General features: G+C 37.8%; 1 non-coding gene across 1 annotated transcript; it reads right to left on the bottom strand.

Moving 5' to 3' along the window:
- Window positions 1-3949: 3949 nt before the first annotated feature.
- On the bottom strand, window positions 3950-4054 carry LOC127809056 (small nucleolar RNA R71). Its single transcript, XR_008025062.1, has one exon. It is a non-coding gene; the product is annotated as a small nucleolar RNA R71 (small nucleolar RNA).
- Window positions 4055-22498: the final 18444 nt, after the last annotated feature.

Here is a 22498-nt window from a genome sequence, read left to right as displayed (position 1 = left end):
TTACTTAATTTCTAAGTTTGGGACACTTGGCACCCTAGGATTAGAACACATGGTGGGATCATCATGAGGCTCAAATCCTAAATTAAATAGCTTAATCTTGGAGTGACAAGTGGTATATCATGATCTAGCCTAGCCTTAAAGATGACACTTGGATGAATCTTGTGGCAAAAGATAAAAGAGTAATCACGAGTAATGATTAAAATGACACATGGCAAAGTAGGGTTGGCCGGGCACTTTTGTAAATAGGCTATTGGGGGAGGAATTTGGCCATTCCAAAAGGGTGAGGAAGAGGGATATTTGGAGAGAAAATTATGGAGAAAAAGGGGTAAAGTGCTGCCGGAGATCAAGGAAGGAAAAGGCTTTGTCGGGTTTTCAAGCCAGCCTTGTAAAGTGTGAAAAAGGTCTTCGAAACCTTGAGGTAAGTTCCAATTTTTTTTTTTTATAATCTTGTAAAGCACTGAAAATGGAAGGTATAGGAAAAAATGAGGGTCGAATCAGAGTTAAAACAGTCGAGTTATGGCCGAAATAGTGAAGGAGGCAGAATCTGGCTGAGGCAAGGGGACAGCGTGTGAGCTTTAAGTGCCGGAAGGGGCTGCGCGTGGCAGCGCGTGAGGCCCCTTCCAGGGGCGCTTGAGGGCACGTCCGGCCTCATTTTTTCTTCAATTTTTGCTATAGTCACCATATATTCAATCCCCACCCTTTTGTGTAAAAATATTTGGCATATGACTTACGAAAGATCATATTTTGATAGCAAATAGCCTCGGTTTGGGTGAAATTAGTGCTTTACGGTGAACCCAAAGGTGAATGGTTTCTTGATAGCATGCATATTTATACCATATTTTGGCATTTCACCTCATTCTTATTAGGCCATTTGAAGCAATTTTTGCTGATATTTCATTGTTTCTATTTTATTATGCTTCAAATTGTCCTTACACTATTTTCTATCTTACCTCTACTCTATGGATCCAGGCTTTAGGGAATTTTGGATGGGCTAGAGAAGTGGCTCAACTAAAGGAGCTTGGGCCTACTTTCAAGGAGCTTGGGCCTACTTTCAAGGAGCTTGGGCCTACAATCAAGGAGCAGACTTGGGCTCACTTGTTTTCTGTTGGGCTAGGCCCAACCCTAGCCTCCCTAGCCTTTCCTTTCTTGGCCATGTATTTAAGGCCTCTTAGCATTAATTTTCAGAATATCATCATATAGATAGAGAGGAGAAAATAGAGAGGATTTTCTGCCCGTTTTTGTTGTTGTAGCACTTTCCTGTTTTTTACATCTTTTGTTCCATTTTGTTTTCCTTTCTGTAATGATAGGCTAGAGCATTTGTAACCGGTTGTGTGTCTTGAATCCATGTGGAATTTGAGTCCTGGATGAGCTACAAGAATCTGGTTTGTTGTTTGTTTCTTATTCATTTCTATTTGGTTTAGTTTGAGCAGATTTGTGAATGCATGGAGTTCATGGCAGGTTTGTGTGAACTTGCATGGTTTCATTTTCTGTTAAATGCTTAAGAGAACAGAATGTTATAGCCGGTTGGTATAACATCTCGGAAATGAATATTGTGTGCTTGAACGGTTGTTCTTGCATAGGTCCGGATAGGTTGAATAGAGAGTGAATGGTTGCATTTTGTTTGCAAGAGATTTCTGCATTCATTTTGTTATTTCCAATCATTCTAATCCTTGGACGGTTGTTGGGGATGCTTTGAGTTTGTTTTCCGGAGATCAAAGCATCTAGCAAACCAAGATATATAGAGTGGACAAGGAAGATTTCACATAGGAGACAAATACACAGCCGGTTGCACTCCTCTTATTGATTTTTCATCCATCTTCATCTTTTTGTTTTGCCAATTAGTTTTCTGTCAAAACAACCCCCCCCTAAACAAACTGTTATTGGTATTGGTTCTCTTTGTTGGTAGAAGAAGGTGAGGCTCCTTGTGAGAGATGACCTAGGGTGCACTTTGCTGCAAACTAGAGAAGAGATTCATAGATCTCTAATTCTGGAGCGGTTCGACAATCGCTGGTCAGAATTTTGGCGCCGTTGCCGGGGAGCCAAGTTTTTTCTTCTAAAAACATAGAGGACCGACCCTATTCTCTGTTTGTTTTGTTTTCTTGTTCGAGTGTTTTCTCTATTTTGTGTTCTTGGTGATAAGGTTATCAGTTTTTGTGTTCTTGGTGAAGAGAAATTCTGTTCTGTTCTTGAGATGAACTGATAGCAAGCAGCAACAGAGAAGCCTCATTTGCCTTTTCGATCTTCTTTTTGTTTGTGTGTATTTTCCTTTTATGTTTTCTCATTTTTGGAATCATTTTTGAACCAAGAAGTGGCTGTTGGAGAGGGCTGCACAACCTGAACAACTGAAAAAGCAACCCTGCAGCAACTGAAAAAGCAAAACACCTGCAGTCCTTCTCTGATTTTTCAGTATCACACCTTGTTTGTGTCCTTCTCTGGTCTTCATGTGCTCTGATAGGCTCTGAAAAGCAAGCTCACACAGCAAGTAGACAAGCCTGCAGCAGATCAGGAGCATAACCATTTTTAGCATGCTCTGAATCCCACTTTTCTGCCTCTGACAGCAGATCACCTGACCAAGAGGATATTCCATTTTTCTTTCTCACATTTTTCTTTTATTTTCTCTTTTAACACTCCATTCAACGTTGTCTTTACCTTCCACACTAATCTCCCTTTTCGTTTGGCAGATAGGAATCAACAGCTGCAACCAAAAGAAAGCAACCAGCAGCAGCCTTCCATTTAGCAGCAGTTTTGACAACCTTCATGACAGATAGCATTATTTAAGGATTGAGCTCGAGATACCGGTGCTATCCTCTTCCTTTCTCATCCCTAATTGATATTCTTTCAAGTCCATATGCTTTCCTTGATGTTTTATTGCATATAGAGTGGTTTCTGAGGCAAAATAGGAGTAGGTTTTGAGGAAAAAAAAAAATCAGTTTCCCGGTTACTGTTCATAGCTTTTCACTTGCTCTGATTGAGCTGATTTTTGGTGTCCAAAGAAATGGGGGTGTGGGGATCAATAGTCACAGATTTGCTGTGAGAAGAGCCTTTTTTGGCCAAATTCCAACGTTTAGACCACTTTTTGGGCCATTTTGTGTTTCTCAGTGGCTAATTTGGTGTGGTTTTTAGTGTTTTTAGGTCCCTCAGTGTTTTTGTGTTGAAATTTTGTGAAAAATTGCATAAAAAAATCGTCTAAGGGCTTATTGTTTGACCTGTTTTTGTGTTTTTGTGTTTTTGTGTTTGTGTGTTTTTGTTTTTGTGTGTTTTTTGAGTTTTTGAGTTCTTGGTATGCATAGGCCATTTTGTGTGCTGTTTTTGAGCTGATCTCTAAGTGCATGACCAGATCCTCTAAGGAAAAATTACTTGATTTGGATCTTGAATTAGAGACTACTCTTAGAAGGCAAGCTAGAGAACTTAAGTCTCGGGATAGGATTGACCCTAACAGTACTTCTAATACTTCATCCGAACCTATTCCAGCATTCATCAATATGGCAGATAATGGTAATGGAGATAATGCAAACAATGCAAATAATGGAAATAATGGTAATGGCAATAATGGAAATCATGGAAATAATGCAAATCATGGTCATTTGGATGGTAGAACCATTAGAGAGCTGGCTGCACCTGATGTGCATTACCAGCCCCTATGTATTCAATACCCACAGTTGGATGCTAACTTTGAACTCAAATCTGGACTAATCCACTTGTTGCCCAAGTTTCATGGTCTTGCAGGAGAGGATCCACACAAGCATCTGAAAGAATTTCATGTTGTTTGCTCAACCATGCGGCCACAAGGAGTAGATGAAGAGCAGATCAAGCTGAGAGCCTTCCCATTCTCACTTGATGGATCAGCCAAAGATTGGCTCTACTACCTGCCACCAGCTGCTATCACCAGCTGGGATGGATTGAAAAGGATCTTCCTGGAAAAATTCTTTCCAGCCTCCAGAACAGCATCAATAAGGAAGGAAATTTGTGGTATAAGGCAGATGAGTGGTGAGACTCTACATGAGTATTGGGAGAGGTTCAAGAAGTTGTGTTCCAGCTGCCCTCACCATCAGATAAGTGACCAACTCCTAATTCAATATCTCTATGAAGGTCTAATCCCCATGGACAGGTACTTGGTAGATGCTGCAAGTGGAGGAGCTTTGGCAGAGAAGACCCCAGCAGCTGCACAAGAGCTGATATCAAAGATGGCACAAAATGCCCAGCAGTTTGGCACCAGAATTAACACTCCTACAAAAGCCATAAATGAAGTCAATGTGGCTGCCACTATGGACCAGCAAAGGATGGAAAACAAGCTTGAGGAATTGGCTTCCATGGTCAGGCAGTTGGCATTAGAGAGAAAGCAACCCCAGCTTTGTGGCATTTGCTCCTTGCCATCCCATACAACAGACCAATGCCCACAGTTGCAAGAAAATAATGAGACATGTGCAGGCATTTTTCCTGGAAGACCATTCCAGCACCAGCAGCACAGCCAACCACAACCTTCCAATAGGTATGACCCATACTCAGCCACCTACAATCCAGGTTGGAGAGACCATCCGAACCTCAGATATGGCAGCCCTTCCAATCAACATGTGCACCAGCAGCCATACCACCAGAATCAACCATTTCAGCAGAGGTTCCATCCTTCAAGCAACCATGCTCCACCACCAAGGCAGAATCAAGCCATGCAACAAGCACCACCATTACCCAAGTCAGAACCTACCTTAGATGATCTTGTTAAGCAACTAGCAGCCAACACACTCCAATTCCAACAGAAAACAGAAACCACAATTCAAAATTTGGAGACCCAAATAGGCCAGCTAGCCACAAACATCAATGAGTTAAGGAGTCAAGGTTCGGGGCAGCTTCCTTCACAACCAGTTGCCAATCCAAGGGGTAATGTTAGTGCCATCATGCTTCGAAATGGGAAAGAAGTAATCAACCAAACCCCTCCACCATCATCAAACATGGAGCAGCATGTAGAGAAGCAGAATGTAGAGGGTAGCAAAGAGCAGCAACCCTCCTCAGTCCAAGAAGCCAAGCAACCAAACTCCAGCTATCAAGAACAAGGAGAGTCTTCCAACATCCAGCCCCTGCCATTCCCACATCGAGCAACACAAAACAAGAAAAGAGCAGAGGCCGAAGTGGATAAAGAGATTCTGGAAACATTCCAGAAAGTTGAAGTCAACATTCCCCTCCTTGAAGCCATTAGACAGATCCCCAAGTATGCAAAATTTCTCAAAGATTTGTGTACTCACAAGAGGAAGCTTATGGGGAATGAGAAGATCAACCTTGGGAGAAATGTCTCTGCCCTTATCCAACCTGCCATGCCAGCAAAGTGTAAAGATCCAGGGATGTTCTCCATTCCTTGTACTATAGGAGACATGCAATTTAGCAATGCTTTACTAGATTTAGGTGCATCCATTAATGTCATGCCTAACTCTATTTATGCTTCATTGCAGTGTGGTCCTTTGAAGCCAACAGGAGTGGTTGTCCAACTAGCCAATAGAAGTACTGCACACCCCACTGGAGTCCTAGAAGATGTGCTGGTTAAGGTTAAGGATTTAATCTTTCCAGCAGATTTTTATGTTTTGAATATGGAAGATAACAGCACACTTGAGCATGCACCCTTGATCCTAGGGAGACCATTCTTAAAAACTGCTAGAACTATTATCAATGTGCATGAGGGTACACTTTCCATGGAATTTGCTGGTAACACAATTAACTTCAAGATACTTGATGCCATGAAATTCCCTGCTGAGGATCATTCCACTTTTCAAGTAAATAGAGTTGACCTGTTAGTGAATGAAGCATGTTCTGAGTCTTCTGATTTAATTGATAAATTCCCCACTGTGCATGAGTTCCCAGATACGATTATTTGCACTAATTGTAGTGATGGAGAGAGTCAATGTGCTGCATGCTTAGAGATTGCTGAATTTTTGCATAGCCATGAGTTTGATTTTGATGCTAACATTTCCCAAGTGGAAGATAGTGCTGCTAACCTTGTTGAGCAGGTTGATAGTGCCTTGGAGTTAGAGTTCCAGTCAAATAGATCAGCCCCCTCTTTGCAGCAGCCACCCACCATTCAGTGCAAGCCTTTGCCTCAGCACCTCAAGTATGCATTCTTGGAGAAAGATGAGAAGCTGCCAGTCATCATTGCAAACAACTTGCAGCCTGACCAAGAGAGAAAGTTGCTGGATGTGCTGAAAAATAATAAGAAAGCAATTGGGTGGACTTTAGCGGACATAACTGGAATCAGCCCATCTGTTTGCATGCATCGTATTTTATTGGAGGAAGGAGCAAAACCAGCAAGGCAGCCTCAAAGAAGACTTAACCCAACCATCCTTGATGTGGTAAAACAGGAGGTAAGTAAATTACTTGCAGCCGGTATTATTTACCCTATTTCTGACAGCAAGTGGGTGAGTCCCGTGCAGGTTGTTCCAAAAAAGACGGGCATCACGGTGGTCCCAAATGAGCACAATGAGCTCATCCCCATGAGAGTGCAGAACAGTTGGAGAGTCTGCATTGATTATAGAAAGCTGAACCAAGCAACCAGAAAAGATCATTTCCCCCTCCCATTCACTGATCAGATGTTGGAGAGGTTGGCTGGTAAGTCACACTATTGTTTCCTTGACGGTTTTTCCGGATACTTTCAGATTTGCATAGCCCCAGAGGATCAAGAGAAGACCACCTTCACCTGCCCCTTTGGCACATTCGCTTATAGAAGAATGCCTTTCGGTCTATGTAATGCTCCAGGTACCTTTCAGCGATGCATGGTAAGTATATTTTCAGATTTTATAGAGCATTGCATGGAAGTGTTCATGGATGATTTTTCAGTTTATGGCACTTCTTTTGATGATTGCTTGGTTAGCTTGGGTAGAGTCCTAGAGAGATGCATTGAAAAGAACCTTGTTTTAAATTTCGAAAAATGTCATTTCATGGTAGAACAAGGAATTGTTTTAGGGCATGTTCTATCTAAGAAGGGTATAGAAGTGGATCGGTCTAAGGTTGATGTTATTGCTTCATTGCCTTACCCCACCTCTGTGAAGGAGGTGCGTTCTTTCCTTGGCCATGCAGGATTTTACAGGAGGTTCATCAAGGATTTTAGCAAGATTGCGCTTCCACTTTCCCACCTTCTCCAGAAAGAAGTGACCTTCCACTTTGATGAGCAGTGCAAGCGAGCATTCGAGGAACTGAAGAGTCGATTGATTTCTCCACCCATCATACAGCCACCCAACTGGGAGTTACCCTTCGAGCTGATGTGCGACGCCTCCAACTTTGCAGTGGGCGCTGTCCTTTCACAACGTGTGGAGAAGAAGTCACATGTCATTGCCTATGCCTCGCGCACCTTGGATGCTGCTCAAGCAAACTACACCACGACTGAGAAGGAGCTTTTAGCTATTGTGTTTGCTTTAGATAAATTTCGCTCCTATCTTCTGGGTTCTAATGTTGTCGTGTTTTCTGACCATGCAGCCCTAAAATACTTATTGAAGAAGCCCGATGCTAAGCCCCGGTTGATACGGTGGATGCTCCTACTTCAGGAGTTCAATGTGGAGATAAAAGATAAGAGTGGGGCCGAGAACCTAGTAGCTGATCATTTGAGTCGGGTCCCTCCTTCTTCAGATTCCACAGTCATGGACTCCCAGCCTATCAGGGATGATTTCCCAGATGAGTTATTATACCACATTCATGGTGTTGAGCCCTGGTATGCTGATTTGGTAAATTATTTAGTTGCTTCTGAATTACCTGCATATTTTAAGAAGGAACAGCTAAATAAATTTAAGAGTCAGGCTCGGTATTATGTGTGGGATGATCCCTATCTGTGGCGCATGTGTAGTGACCAGGTCATTAGGAGATGTGTGCCTAACCATGAGTTTGCATCTGTCTTAAATTTTTGTCACACACTTGCATGTGGTGGTCACTTTGGTCCCCAACGTACAGCTAGGAAAGTCCTAGATTCTGGATTATATTGGCCTTCACTCTTTAAGGATTCATATGAGTTCTGTAAGAATTGCACACGTTGTCAACACACAGGCACTATATCACGTAGGAATGAAATGCCTCAACAACCCTTATTGTTTTGTGAAATCTTTGATGTTTGGGGCATTGACTTCATGGGTCCATTTCCTGTGTCATTTGGTTATTTGTACATTCTGTTAGCTGTGGATTATGTTTCTAAGTGGGTGGAAGCTAAAGCCACCAGGACTGATGATGCTTCTGTGGTTGCAGATTTTGTTCGTTCTCACATCTTTTGCAGGTTTGGCATGCCTAGGGCCATCATCAGCGACCAAGGATCCCACTTTTGCAATAGAAAGATGGACACCCTACTTCGTAAGTATGGGGTAATACACAAAGTGGCGACTCCTTATCATCCACAGACTAATGGGCAAGCTGAAGTCTCAAATAGGGAAATCAAGCAGATTTTGGAGAAGACTGTCCAGCCCAATAGGAAAGACTGGAGCACGAGATTAGAAGATGCACTTTGGGCCTACCGCACGGCCTACAAAACCCCCATCGGCATGTCCCCTTATAGGTTGGTTTTTGGAAAAGCATGTCACTTGCCGGTGGAGGTGGAGCATAAGGCATATTGGGCGGTGAAGCAATGCAATATGGACATCAGTCAATCGGGGTCCCAAAGAAAGCTCCAACTTCAAGAGCTTGAGGAGATTAGGATGGACGCATATGAGAACTCACGCATCTACAAGGAGAAGACCAAGGCTGTGCATGACAAGCTTATTGTGAAGAAGACATTCGAAGTTGGCCAGAAAGTTCTGCTATACAATTCCCGTCTCAAGTTGATGCCCGGTAAGTTACGTTCTCGTTGGACTGGTCCTTTCATAGTTATTCATGTTTTTCCCTTTGGTGCAGTTGCAATCAAGGACGAGTCCAATGCAAAGCAATTCACAGTGAACGGGCAGCGGCTTAAGCCATTCTACGAGAGCTTTCAGGAGCATATTGTGGAGGAGCTGCATCTCCTCAACGCCACCTACATTTGATACATCAGGCTGTTTCTCTCTCCCTAGTATTTTACATTTACTTGTCTTATTCTTGATTGGAATTGCATGTTTACATTGAGGGCAATGTAAAGTCTAAGTGTGGGGGGAGGCAGCATTCTTATTTTGGCAACATTTTTTTTATCTTTTCATATTTCTTTTTCCTTGGGTTTAGTTGAGTTTGTTTTGCGTGGAAATGCAAGTTAAGCAATTAAGTCTAAAAGAACCCATCATGATTAGAACTTCAATCTTATCTTCCTTAATTTCGAGTGACTTGGCAATGAGTTTGATTTGATAGATTGATTGGGTAGTCTACAGCCGTGAGGATTTTGAGCCTATTGTCTTTCTTGTGTGTGCATTCACCTATCATGATTTCCACTCTAGAACTTGTTTTGATTCTTGGTTGAGGCTATATTTGTTCATGCATGACTCAAACATGATTAAGGCATTCTTTCTTGTCCCCATTTAGCCATTTTGTTATACAAAAAAAAAAAAAAAAAAAAAAAAAATTCAATCAATCCCTTTCGCTTGCCACTTAGAGCCATCATTTTTACCCTTCGCTTGCCACTTAGAGCCATCATTTTTACCCTTCATTCTCATACACCCTTTTTGGACCTTCCAACCTTAGGAAGAGGAATAGTAAGTGCATTCTAGTGAGAGAGATTGAATTCATCGAGCAAGTCATAAGGCCAAAGGCCATTTGCATCCATGAAAAAGAAAAAGAAAAGCAAGAAAAGGATAGAAGGGTGAGAAGGAGCGTAAAACGCACTCACCTCTTTCGAAAAAAAAAAAAAAAAAAAAAAAAAAAAAACTTGAAAATTGATGAGAAAAAGAAGAAAGCAAAGTTGAGACAGAGCGTAAAACGCACTCAACCAAATAAAGATGCAATGTTCTTCATAACGCTTGGAAATTCTATCTCTTGATCTTAGAGTTGCATGAAATGTTTTCTCAACCTAAGGCATGTTTTCCTTCATTGTTGTCTTTCCATTTCTTTCTTCCCCACATTACAACCCTGAATAAGTCCTTTTGATTTGTGGCATGCATTTGACATGGATAGTGGAGATTGAGAAGATAAACAAGCTTATGGTAGTGGAATTGTGATTGGGTGAATTTGAGCGAAACAGTCACCACCACCTCTTGAGAGATTTTTGAGCATACACTTGCCCTGTGAGAGGCTTCCACTTTTGATTTGTCTTATTGGATGAATTGCCATGTCACTTGTTTTCTTGGAAGTAGAGGAAAGATGATCTTTGAATGATGAATTCTTGAAGACTTACCTACCTTGCATCTAATTTGTGTTTTTCCACATTTCTATTCTTGAGTCATAGAGTCTAGTGTTTTGCCCAGGAGTGCAAAAGTCTAAGTATGGGGGAATTGATAGCATGCATATTTATACCATATTTTGGCATTTCACCTCATTCTTATTAGGCCATTTGAAGCAATTTTTGCTGATATTTCATTGTTTCTATTTTATTATGCTTCAAATTGTCCTTACACTATTTTCTATCTTACCTCTACTCTATGGATCCAGGCTTTAGGGAATTTTGGATGGGCTAGAGAAGTGGCTCAACTAAAGGAGCTTGGGCCTACTTTCAAGGAGCTTGGGCCTACTTTCAAGGAGCTTGGGCCTACAATCAAGGAGCAGACTTGGGCTCACTTGTTTTCTGTTGGGCTAGGCCCAACCCTAGCCTCCCTAGCCTTTCCTTTCTTGGCCATGTATTTAAGGCCTCTTAGCATTAATTTTCAGAATATCATCATATAGATAGAGAGGAGAAAATAGAGAGGATTTTCTGCCCGTTTTTGTTGTTGTAGCACTTTCCTGTTTTTTACATCTTTTGTTCCATTTTGTTTTCCTTTCTGTAATGATAGGCTAGAGCATTTGTAACCGGTTGTGTGTCTTGAATCCATGTGGAATTTGAGTCCTGGATGAGCTACAAGAATCTGGTTTGTTGTTTGTTTCTTATTCATTTCTATTTGGTTTAGTTTGAGCAGATTTGTGAATGCATGGAGTTCATGGCAGGTTTGTGTGAACTTGCATGGTTTCATTTTCTGTTAAATGCTTAAGAGAACAGAATGTTATAGCCGGTTGGTATAACATCTCGGAAATGAATATTGTGTGCTTGAACGGTTGTTCTTGCATAGGTCCGGATAGGTTGAATAGAGAGTGAATGGTTGCATTTTGTTTGCAAGAGATTTCTGCATTCATTTTGTTATTTCCAATCATTCTAATCCTTGGACGGTTGTTGGGGATGCTTTGAGTTTGTTTTCCGGAGATCAAAGCATCTAGCAAACCAAGATATATAGAGTGGACAAGGAAGATTTCACATAGGAGACAAATACACAGCCGGTTGCACTCCTCTTATTGATTTTTCATCCATCTTCATCTTTTTGTTTTGCCAATTAGTTTTCTGTCAAAACAACCCCCCCCTAAACAAACTGTTATTGGTATTGGTTCTCTTTGTTGGTAGAAGAAGGTGAGGCTCCTTGTGAGAGATGACCTAGGGTGCACTTTGCTGCAAACTAGAGAAGAGATTCATAGATCTCTAATTCTGGAGCGGTTCGACAATCGCTGGTCAGTAAAAATGTATTTCTTACATGTTGAGCATATCTTTGAGCATATTGGAGGTGATTGCAAGTGCATATCAAGTTTATTTTATTTGGTACGCATGTTTCTTTTCGTTTGCTCATGCATCACTACGTGTGGCTTGTGACTGGTTGTGATTATCATGGGTGAAGGGAGTCTTCACTTGGCTCCATTGTTAGGCTGTGTTACATGATAAGGTTGGGCAGGGGTGATTGCAACACCCTAGTGTCACATCCACCTGGAGCATGCTTCTCTACATTTTGCATTTGCACACATGAAGTTAGTTTTTACCCTTACTTAGATTTAACGATCTAACCCGGGTGTTCATACCCCTAGAATATTCAAATGTTCTAGATCTATCAGGCTCGAGCTCGAAGGAAAAAGGCCAGGAGGTTGTGCAAGAGTAGTTGTCTTATTTAAACGTCTCTTTATGATGTTGTAGTAATGTTGCAAGGATTGTACTTTAACTTTAACATTATATTGTTGCGTGGGGAATGAAGTTTATTTTCTTTGTTGTTTTGATAAATTGTGTGTGCGAATGTCTATTTGATGGAAGTCCCAACATATTTCAGGTTACGATCCTTATTGTAGTACATGAAATTTCCTTAAAGGGAAATTCTAAACCCCCCTTGACATGCTCTTCATTTCTCATGCAAGATCTCGCCATTTTATCCCTTTCTTACCATGATTCGGTTCCATGCATTAATTATATAAATACGCATGATAACAATTTTATAACTTGTGAGTTATTGATGAGTCTGTTGATGATAGTTTTGAGCTAAATATGAAACCCTTTGTGGTATTCAATTCTAGCCATCATGGGGCTTTGTATCGCCCCACTTTCTTAGAAATGATGTTGAACCAGTGTAGGGTTTGGTTCTTAGAGAGTCGGGGGAGACTTGACATGGGTGGTGTGTTACCGGGGTGTTTGCATGGTTGTCTCATTTGATAGTTGTGGTAAACTGACCAACCTCCATTGAGTCTTTAAAACTACCAAATAGTTTGGATCGGCCAAGAGGGTGCATAGAGATGGGCATTGCCCTTAACCCGAGAGGTTTAACAGCACAAATACTTATGCCATTTAGGGGTTCATACCCTGACCCCGAGATCACATGAGATAGTGACATGTGAACCTATAGGTATTGGATTGAAGCCTAAATGCCCCTATACTCCCTCTTAGATCATGCTTTCTTATGCATGGGCATGTTCCACGTGTATCGAACATGAATGTGACATTATGTCTCACATTGTGCATTATGTTGGTAAGTGGTGCTATACATGGGCTTATGGGGTATGCTAATTGGGTTTAATCATGAATATGGGTTTAGTGACAAGTAACACTAACTAGGGTGTTGAATGGTATGGCCAGTGGTATAATGTGTGGGGAATCAAGTGTTCATGCATGACACAATGATTATGGGCTTGCATGTGCATTGAGCGGGTTACTTATACATGGCAGTTTATGTCCCCTCGGCTTCTGAGAGAGGGCGCTACTATTGTTGTACCGATGACGTTCGGACAAGATAGTTGTGGGCTATCATGGCAGAGAGGATGACGTACGCTTGAGAAATACTGTGGGTTTGGATGTTATATATGATATTGTTGAATGTGTCAACGTATGTGAGCCTGGGGGCCACTTGCATTCCATGAGCATGGGCACGTGTCACATATGAAACAAACCATATAAAAAGCAAAGTGAATAGGAAATGTGTCTAGCTGAGATAATATGATGTAATTACATATCTATGGTGTATGCGTGACATACTAACAATGACATTGGCATACTTATGGGTTACTTGACAATTTGACTATAAGATGGGGATATCTAACTTTAGTAGACTCAGTGGTTAACCGAGGGAGTTACAGTTCACCAGACTCACCTGCATGGAAGCCAAGATGAGGAATACTCGGTGAATAACCGATGGAGCTTTGGCTTAACAAACTTACTTGGGTTGAAGCTAGGATAAGGGTGGATGATGGTCCACAGTGTTTGCTTAATACCTTATTACACATACATGGCATAAGGAGTGCACATTGATGCATGTTGTGTGTGCAAGTGATTAAGTGGTTATATTTTGGCATCTTTGTATATATGTGGCATGTGGTTTGTACGCACGTGGTTATATCATGGCATTTCTAGGTGTATACATTTGGCATGTGGAAGGTACATTAGCGCGTGTAGCATGAACATTCATACATTTGTGAAAGTTTGTAGCATATCGTTATGCATAATGTGACTTAAGTCATGGCATGGTGTAACACCCCCTCTCCTAGAACTGACCGAGAAGAGGTGCTACTGGGGATAATAAAATAAACTGACTGATAAACTGAAATCTGATACCATGACTGAACATGTCAATCAACTGGAATAAAAACTCTGAGTCAATACAGACTGGAAACCATAAACTCTGTCTAAGGGACAATCCCTCAACTGAAATGTAAAATAAATCTAAACTGAGAAAACACTATAAACTCAACAGACTCCCAGACATCTTTTATCTTGAGCGGCTCCACGTACACACACTACTGAATATTGCTGCTAGGCCCCACATCTGATACTCCCCTGCTAGAACCTGGAGGGGTGAAGAGTACAAGGTGAGCTACAAAAGCTCAGCAAGTAATAAGATGAAAAGAATACTGAAGCCGAATCGAAGAATATCGATACTGATAAATAACTGACCGAACTTGTACTGTATAATCACTATCTGATTGCATTCATAAAAATGTAATGCACATAAACTATAAACTAAATGCAGGTATGCAACTTTGGCTCATAGGCCCACATAATCTAATAATACATACCTGTCTGAATTAAAACCTACATACATAAAAACTGTAAGCACATATTGTGAGCAAAGCCCCTAGTCCCCTGGTTGCCACCAGGCGAGCAACTCATAAACTGAGCTGAAACTGAAACTGATGGGATCCCCGTGGACAAGCCACCTGGCGCGCATAATGTAATGCAATGCTCACATAAATGCTAGCACACGATATGTAGTGCTCCATATAAAGTCATGCTCAATGCTCATACCAAAATGTATGCACATAATCTCACAAAATAATGCTGATCATGTTATAATAATGCTGAACATGATATGATCTTCATTTATATGTTGGAATACAAAGATTCTATGAATTATGATTTATGGTATGGGCATGATTAACTTAATAGATTCTAGCCTTTAAATTCAATATTTGGAGGTATTGAAATACATTACTTTGATTAAAACTTGGATTAAAATATCACTGGAAGCTAAAATTGGATTTCTAAAAAAGTCATCCGGATATCAGGAAGGATATCCGGATATGATGAAAGATATCTGGATATGAAAAAGGCTCATCCGGATACATTGACATTCAAAATAGAAGCTATTCGGATATGCTGGGATGTATTCGGATATGAACTAGGACATCCGGATATGATTCTGGTCATCCAGATATCTCACTGATGCATTCTGATATAACTGGGGACTATTCGAATGAAAAATTCAACTTTTGAGGGAGGCATTCGAATATCAAGCAAGACATTCGGATATTATCTTGACCTTTCCGGATGTATAAACAAACCATCCGGATATCATACTCGAAAAATTTTAGATACATCTGGATACGATACAAGGTATCCGAATATTAGAACTAAGAGTAATAGAACCTGCAATCCAAAATAGATAAGGATTAATAAAACTTGCAATCCAAAATGGATCAGGATTAATGGAACTTGCAATCTAAAATGGATCAGGATTAATGGAACTTGCAATCCAAAATGGATGAGGATTAATAGAACTTGCAATCCAAAATGGATAATGATTAATGGAACTTGCAATCCAAAATGGATGAGAATTAATAGAACTTGCAATCCAAAATGGATAAGGATTAATAGAACTTGAAATCCAAAATGGATAAGGATTAATGGAACTTGCAATCCAAAATGGATAAGGATTAATAAAACTTGAAATCAAAAATGAATAAGGATTAATGGAACTTGCAATCCAAAATGGATGAGGATTAATAGAACTTGCAATCCAAAATGGATAAGGATTAATAGAACTTGAAATTCAAAATGGATGAGGATTAGTAGAACTTCCAATCCAAAATGGATGAGGATTAATAGAACTTGCAATCCAAAGTGGATAAGGATTAATAGAACTTGCAATCCAAAATGGATAAGGATTAATAGAACTTGCAATCCAAAATGGATGAGGATTAATAGAACTTACAATCCAAAATGGATAAGGATTAATAGAACTTGTAATCGAAAATGGATAAGGATTTATAGAACTTGTAATCCAAAATGGATGAGAATTAATAGAACTTACAATCCAAAATGGATAAGGATTAATAGAACTTGCAATCCAAAATGGATAAGGATTAATAAAACTTGCTCATAACTTCACTGTTATACGCATATATATATATATACGTCTCTGCTTACTGATATAAAATCTGAGAACTTAATGAAGAACTAGAATAATCTGAAAAACTGGTATGAACCTGTAATGGAAGGGACTTCAGGAAGAATACTTGCCTGATAGAACTCTCTGATCGAACCCTGGAGCGATCCTGAAGACTCTAGCAAGCCTCTGCTATCTCTTGGCCTCTTGGTTCTTCACATGGCATGAAGAAAAGCTAAGCTAATGGGCTCTATATATAGACATAAAGTCCTAGATCTCTTTCCTTTTATAACTTGGAATCCATCTCCCAATTGAACTTGGAGACTCTCAAAACCTTCTCCTATTGGGACTAGGAGACTCTTAATCCAAATCCATCTCATACATGGATTCTCGTTCTTCTTTAAATACATAATCTCACTTAATTAATAATAATACAAAAATTATTATTAAAACTCTCAAATAATAATAAAACTCCAAAATTACCTTTATGCACTTGCATTTAATTTCCACAAAATAAATGTCATTTAAATGCTATTTAAATACTATTCTCTCAAATAAAAATCTAAATTGCCACCTTGGCAAATTCCTTTAACTCCAACATTAAAAAGAGATCAATGCTATTCTTTTCCTTCAAAATCTCTAAATTGCCACATTAAATAATTAATTGACAAAATCTCTTAATCAATACTTCAATAATTAATTAAATAATTCTTGAACAAATACTGGGCCCTCTAATGGGTTGTTACACATAGGGGCATGACACAACATAGCATGGCATGGTTGTGCGTGAGATTCTTGTTTGCATGGTATCAGTGAGTATAACATGAGCATATGGGGATTGTAAGTCATGGCATAACTGTCTCTTATGTGACGGGTGGTGTGATTGCTATGCTACCCTGCACATTTATTTATCAAAATTACAACCAAATTCATCAGATGTCAATCCTCTTATTAAAACAAGTGTAGGGCGATTATACTCGCCAGTGTGCGAGTATGCATGTAGTACAATTTTAAATTTATATTTCAGTGAGTCCGAATCGGTTCACAGGGAGATTATTTATGGATGAAAACAAAGATCACGAAATATTTGATTTTAGAAGGTGATTAAGATGATCTAAAGGTAAGAATTAAAACTAAACTAATATTGAATTTAAGCAGCTTGGGTCAAGACAATTTCAGTGCCAAAACCAATTAATTCCCAATTTAATAGAAAAGATCAGCAATATTCATCTGATTTAAGTTTTGCAGATCTGTCAGTAATTTTAGTTCAAGATAATGATAATTATTGTTTAAGCAATTTCCATACATGGCATGAAAATTCTAAGTTAAGCAATTACCATAAATTGAACTATATCCCACAAACAGAATTTATAGATACTGATTAATCATTTGGGCTTGGGTATGAAAACATTTCCAGATTTAGCAATCTCCATACGTGGCATGGAAATTCTAAGTTAGGCTTATGCTCCAATCCAAACTCAAAGATACACTATACGCACATTGCTCAAATTAAATCAGATTAATATTACATACTTGAAGCACAGCTTTCTTTGGGAATCATTGGCGTTGGACACTGTCCTTGCCTTAACTCAAGATTAGATTTAGCTACTTATTTTCATTTTTAAATAAATTGGCAGGAATTTAAAAGACGAAAATTAAAAAACAGTATTTAAAAGACAATTTTTTAACCGACCATATAGACGGTGTATAATTAAAAGACAATATTTAACCGACCATATAAGCGGTATATAATTAAAAGACAATAATTGAAAGACAATTTTTTAATCGACCATATAGGCGGTATATAATAAAAAGACAATATTTAAAAACAATATTCAACCGACCATATAGGCGGTATATAATAAAAAGACAATATGAATAACATAATACAACTATATGGAAACAAAAGTTAAAGATTTGAGAGAGAAATTCTAAGAACACAAAACTATATAAAAACTAAAGTTAAAAATTTGAGAGATAAATTCTAAAGACACAACTATGCTTTCATTATATGAAAAATTGAATAGTTACAAATGCACCCCAAGTGCTCTATTTATAGGCTCTAAGATGCAATATGATATTTTACTCTTGGTAATAAAATAGTTTTGATAATGACTGTATGAAAATCAATCTCTACTAAATGGATTATATGTATGAGAAAATCAATATTTAAATCTCCTTGAAGCAAAGTTATGAAAATTTATATAGGAGAAATGTTGAAGTGTGGTTGAGTGTGTTTAGATTCAAAATAAATAAATTTTTGATAATCTCAACTTGCTTTCAAAAGAATCAAAATGAAGAGTTGTTAAGTTTTAAATCTTTTCAAATGGATAGTCGACTATGTGGTTCATTCTGTTGACTATGCCTGAAAATAGTCGACTATGCTGTTAAGGATAGTTGACTATGCATAAGGATAGTCGACTATGCTGGTTTGATCTGTCGACTATTTGAGGCTTATGTCGACTATTTTTGGATTTGTCGACTATCATGTAAGGATAGTCGACTATGGCTTTTCATTTGTCGACTATTTTTGTTCATAAAATTCAAAATCCTCTTCATATTTTTGCATCTGTTGACTATGTTTATGTGTCTGTCGATTATGAAAAATTTATATTATAAGATAGTCGACTATGCATTATTGTCTGTCGACTATGTCTTGTTTTACTTGTAAAAATAGTCAACTATGCATTTTCTTCTGTTGACTATATCTTTTGCAGAAAGCTTCCAATGGCTACTTTTTCAAACTCCAACGGTCACAAACGGCTACATTTCTCTTCAATCTTTTGGGAAGCCTATAAATACAACTCAATGATGATTAAGGGAAGACTAATGGATGGAAATGAGTTGATCTAGAAATTACAAATCATTTTAATCGAGCTTATAGTGTTCTATGCTTTAATTTTCTCTCTTCAAGGCTTTGATTTTAACTTGTATTATTTCATTCAAGCCTTGTATCATTTTTTAGAGACATTGTAACTAAGAGATTTATCTCTTAGATCCTCTCTTTATTATACTTCTTGTATTTCCTAGCTTGTGTAACTAGAGGGCCTACTTGGTTTAAGTAGGAGGTTGTATTTCCTAAGTTGTGTAGCTAGAGGGCCTACTTGTGTAAGTAGGAGGTTTTAGTGAATTGGTTTAAAATCCTTAGTGGGAGCTAATGTAGTGGATTAGGCTTGGTTTAAGCCGAACCACTATAAATCTTTTGTGTCATTTATTCTTCTTGCTTTACATTTTTCATTTCATATGTTCTATGTTTTAAATCACTAAAATCTCAATTGGGTCAAAAAGTTTTCAAGTTCTATTAAGATTTTTTAAATATCCAATTCACCCCCCCTCTTGGTGTGTGCCATAGCACCTCCCGTTCTAACACAATAGAGATCACTCAATTATATAATTTAATAATATAAAATATCTAAAGAAAAATAAAATATTTAATTTAAAGTACAAAGATAAATAAAATATCTAATTACTTAAAAAGTTTGGGCCAAAGTATAGTTCTTGAAATTTCGTGACTTGATTTAAGCGATGACATCATTCCAACTCATGATGTAAGCGATGATGTCATTCCAACCCATGATGTAAGCGATGATGTCATTAATTTGTGGGACTTGGGCTTTTCATATTTTTGGACTTGGGACTTCCTTGTGTTGGGTTTAGGCCTAGGCCTTTCTTGTTTTGGGCTTGGGCCTTCCTTGTGTTGGACTTAGGCCTGAGTTTTTTTTGTTTTGGGCTTGGGTCTTCCTTGTTTTGGGCTTTGACCTTTCTTGTGTTGGGTTTGGGCTTTCTTTGTGTTGGGCTTGGAATCCATAATATTATAATATTATAGTATTATATATATTATATTTATTTTTTTATTTTATATATTTTATATATATTTTTATATTAATATTTTTAAACATGCACGAAATCACAAAATGCATAATAATATTCAATTTAAACCATTTTAAGATCAAAATAATGGTGAAATTATAACAAAATTTTACAAAATTAATCACTAATCATGGTGTGATTCCGTTCCGTATTGATTTCACACTGCGCCCATTTTATTTCAAATATATTTGTTGAGCCTTACGTCTCACCTTGTTTTTTATATCATTCCAATTGTGAAATCTGACGTCAAGGATGGACTCATGGCACGTTGGTTCTAGGAGGCTATATGTACAGGGCAATCCTGACCAAAAAGATCTATGGGGATGAGTTATAGGCAAAGTGTCAGATGTTATAATTGGTTAGAAATGATTTCCTGGGGCTCTATTGTGTGTATAAGATAGCGCTAAGGTGTGTATTTGTAACTCATTTGCCACCGATGATGTAAATAAAAAGTGAGGAGAATTTTGGGATGTTATATGTTGTGCTAATGACCTTATTATATTTTTTTCTTGCAATTAATCTTGTTTCAGTTCCTATTTGTCCACATACTTTGATATATTAATAGGTTACTCTAGGATCTCATGGGATATGTTAAGTATCCATATTGGATGAGTGTATAATTCTTAAAACCTCGAAATGAGGCCATTAGAGTAACGAACTAAACTAACTCTACAAGAAAAATCGTATTTAGCGACGGAATAATTAGAGACGGATAGCGACAGAATTTTTGTCGCTAATTTTTTTAAAGATTTTTTAATTTAGCGACAGAATACCCGTCACTAAATTTAGCGACGGAATTTGCAAAGGAAATCTCGTCGCTAAATTTTAATTTTTTTATTTAAATTTATTTTATTTTTTAGCGACGGGAGTAACCCTGTCGCTAAATTTTAGTTTTTTTATTTATTTATTTTTTATTTTTTAGCGACGGGGATGACCCGTCGCTAAATTTTAATTTTCTTTATTTTTTAGCGATGGGGTTGACTCGTTGTTAAATTTTAATTTTTTTTTTAATTTTCAGTGACGGGAGTGACCCCGTCGCTAAATTTTAATTCTTTTTATTTTTTAGCGACGGGGTTGACCCATCGCTAAATTTTAAAGTTTTTTTTAATTTTCAGCAACGGGAGTGACCCCCGTCACTAAATTTTAATTTTTTTTTATTTTTTAGAGAATTTGAATTTTTATATTTAATTTTTTTTTATTTTTTAGCGACGAGTTGACTAGTCTCTAAAAATTAAAAAAATTAAATAAAAAATTTAAATTTAGTGACGGGTCCACTCTCATAGCTAAAAATTAAAAAAAAATAAAAAATTTAAATTTAGCGACGGGGTATTTCCCGTCGCTAACAATTAAAAAAATTAAATAAAAAAATTTTAATTTAGCGACGGGCTCAACCCCGTCGTGAAAATATAAAAAAAATTAAATAAAAGAATTAAAATTTAGCGATGAGTCAACCCGTTGCTAAAGAAAAATAAAAATAAAGAATTAAAATTTAGCGATGGGGTCTACCTTGTCACTAAAAAATAAAAAAAAATTAAATAAAGAATTACAATTTAGCGAGGGGTCAACCTGTCACTAAAAAATAAAAAAAATTAAATAAAAAATTAAAAATTTTACATTTAAACATATCACAATAATTTTTACTAATATTAATATTAGTAAAAATTAAACTAATATTTTTTTAAATATATTAAAATTAAAATCAAAATCAAAATCAAAACATAATTTTTTACTACTAATATAATAATTAATAAAGTTTTATTTAAATTAATAACGAAATAAAATTAAAATTAATATTCATTTCCCTTTACTAACATTAAATATTAAAATTAATATTATTAAATAAGTTTGAGAAATTTTGCTGTAATGCCCCACTTTCAATTACACAATGAAGCAATAAGATATTTATTATTTGTTAATAATGACCTCGGGCGTTATTGGAAATCCTTTATCAACGGAAGCAAGGATCGAACCTGAGTATGCTAAATAGGTAGGATTTCCATAAGTTTAAATAAAACTTTGTCACACACCCACATACCAGAAAGTTATAGCAGTTTCACAACTATATAAATTTTATGGTACAGATGCAAAATCGCACACAAACACCATACATCCTTAAGTATCTTGACTGCTATTTAAATTACAACATTGGGATTACATGAGTACACGAATAAATCCAACTCTAAATCAGCAAAGCACCACCTCTGAGTCTTTGTTCGTGCTGGACCCTGGAGTACCTGATAAGCTTAACATACCTGGAACGTTGAATGTTTCAGGGGTATGAAACACCCAAGTTAGATTATTACATCTAAGTGAGTGGTAAGAAAGAAAGAAACAACGCATGTAAGAGTAATATGCAGTTTTGCCAGGAGACATGCAGAAATAAGAACGAAATCTCCCCAAGATCACGGCTCACCACAAGAGCACGAGGTCTAGGCTCACCGCAAGAGCACGATATGCCCTGTGATACCCCAACAAATAGCCATAAATACAAATACCTAAATGTATGTGCAATAGGCAAGATTTGCTCAAACGCAACAAACACATAAGATATAACCTCTCGGCCTCCTTACACAGGCACGAGATATCCTTCTTGCCATGTATGAACCACTTGGCTCCTTTACACAAGCTCGACGTAGCCCCCTGACATAGGCCCACGTGGTCAGCCCCCTTACACAGGCCCC

Source organism: Diospyros lotus, chromosome 8 (genome assembly GCF_014633365.1).
Source record: "Diospyros lotus cultivar Yz01 chromosome 8, ASM1463336v1, whole genome shotgun sequence".
Classification (NCBI taxonomy): domain Eukaryota; kingdom Viridiplantae; phylum Streptophyta; class Magnoliopsida; order Ericales; family Ebenaceae; genus Diospyros; species Diospyros lotus.
This window is presented reverse-complemented; position numbering and strand designations above follow the sequence as displayed.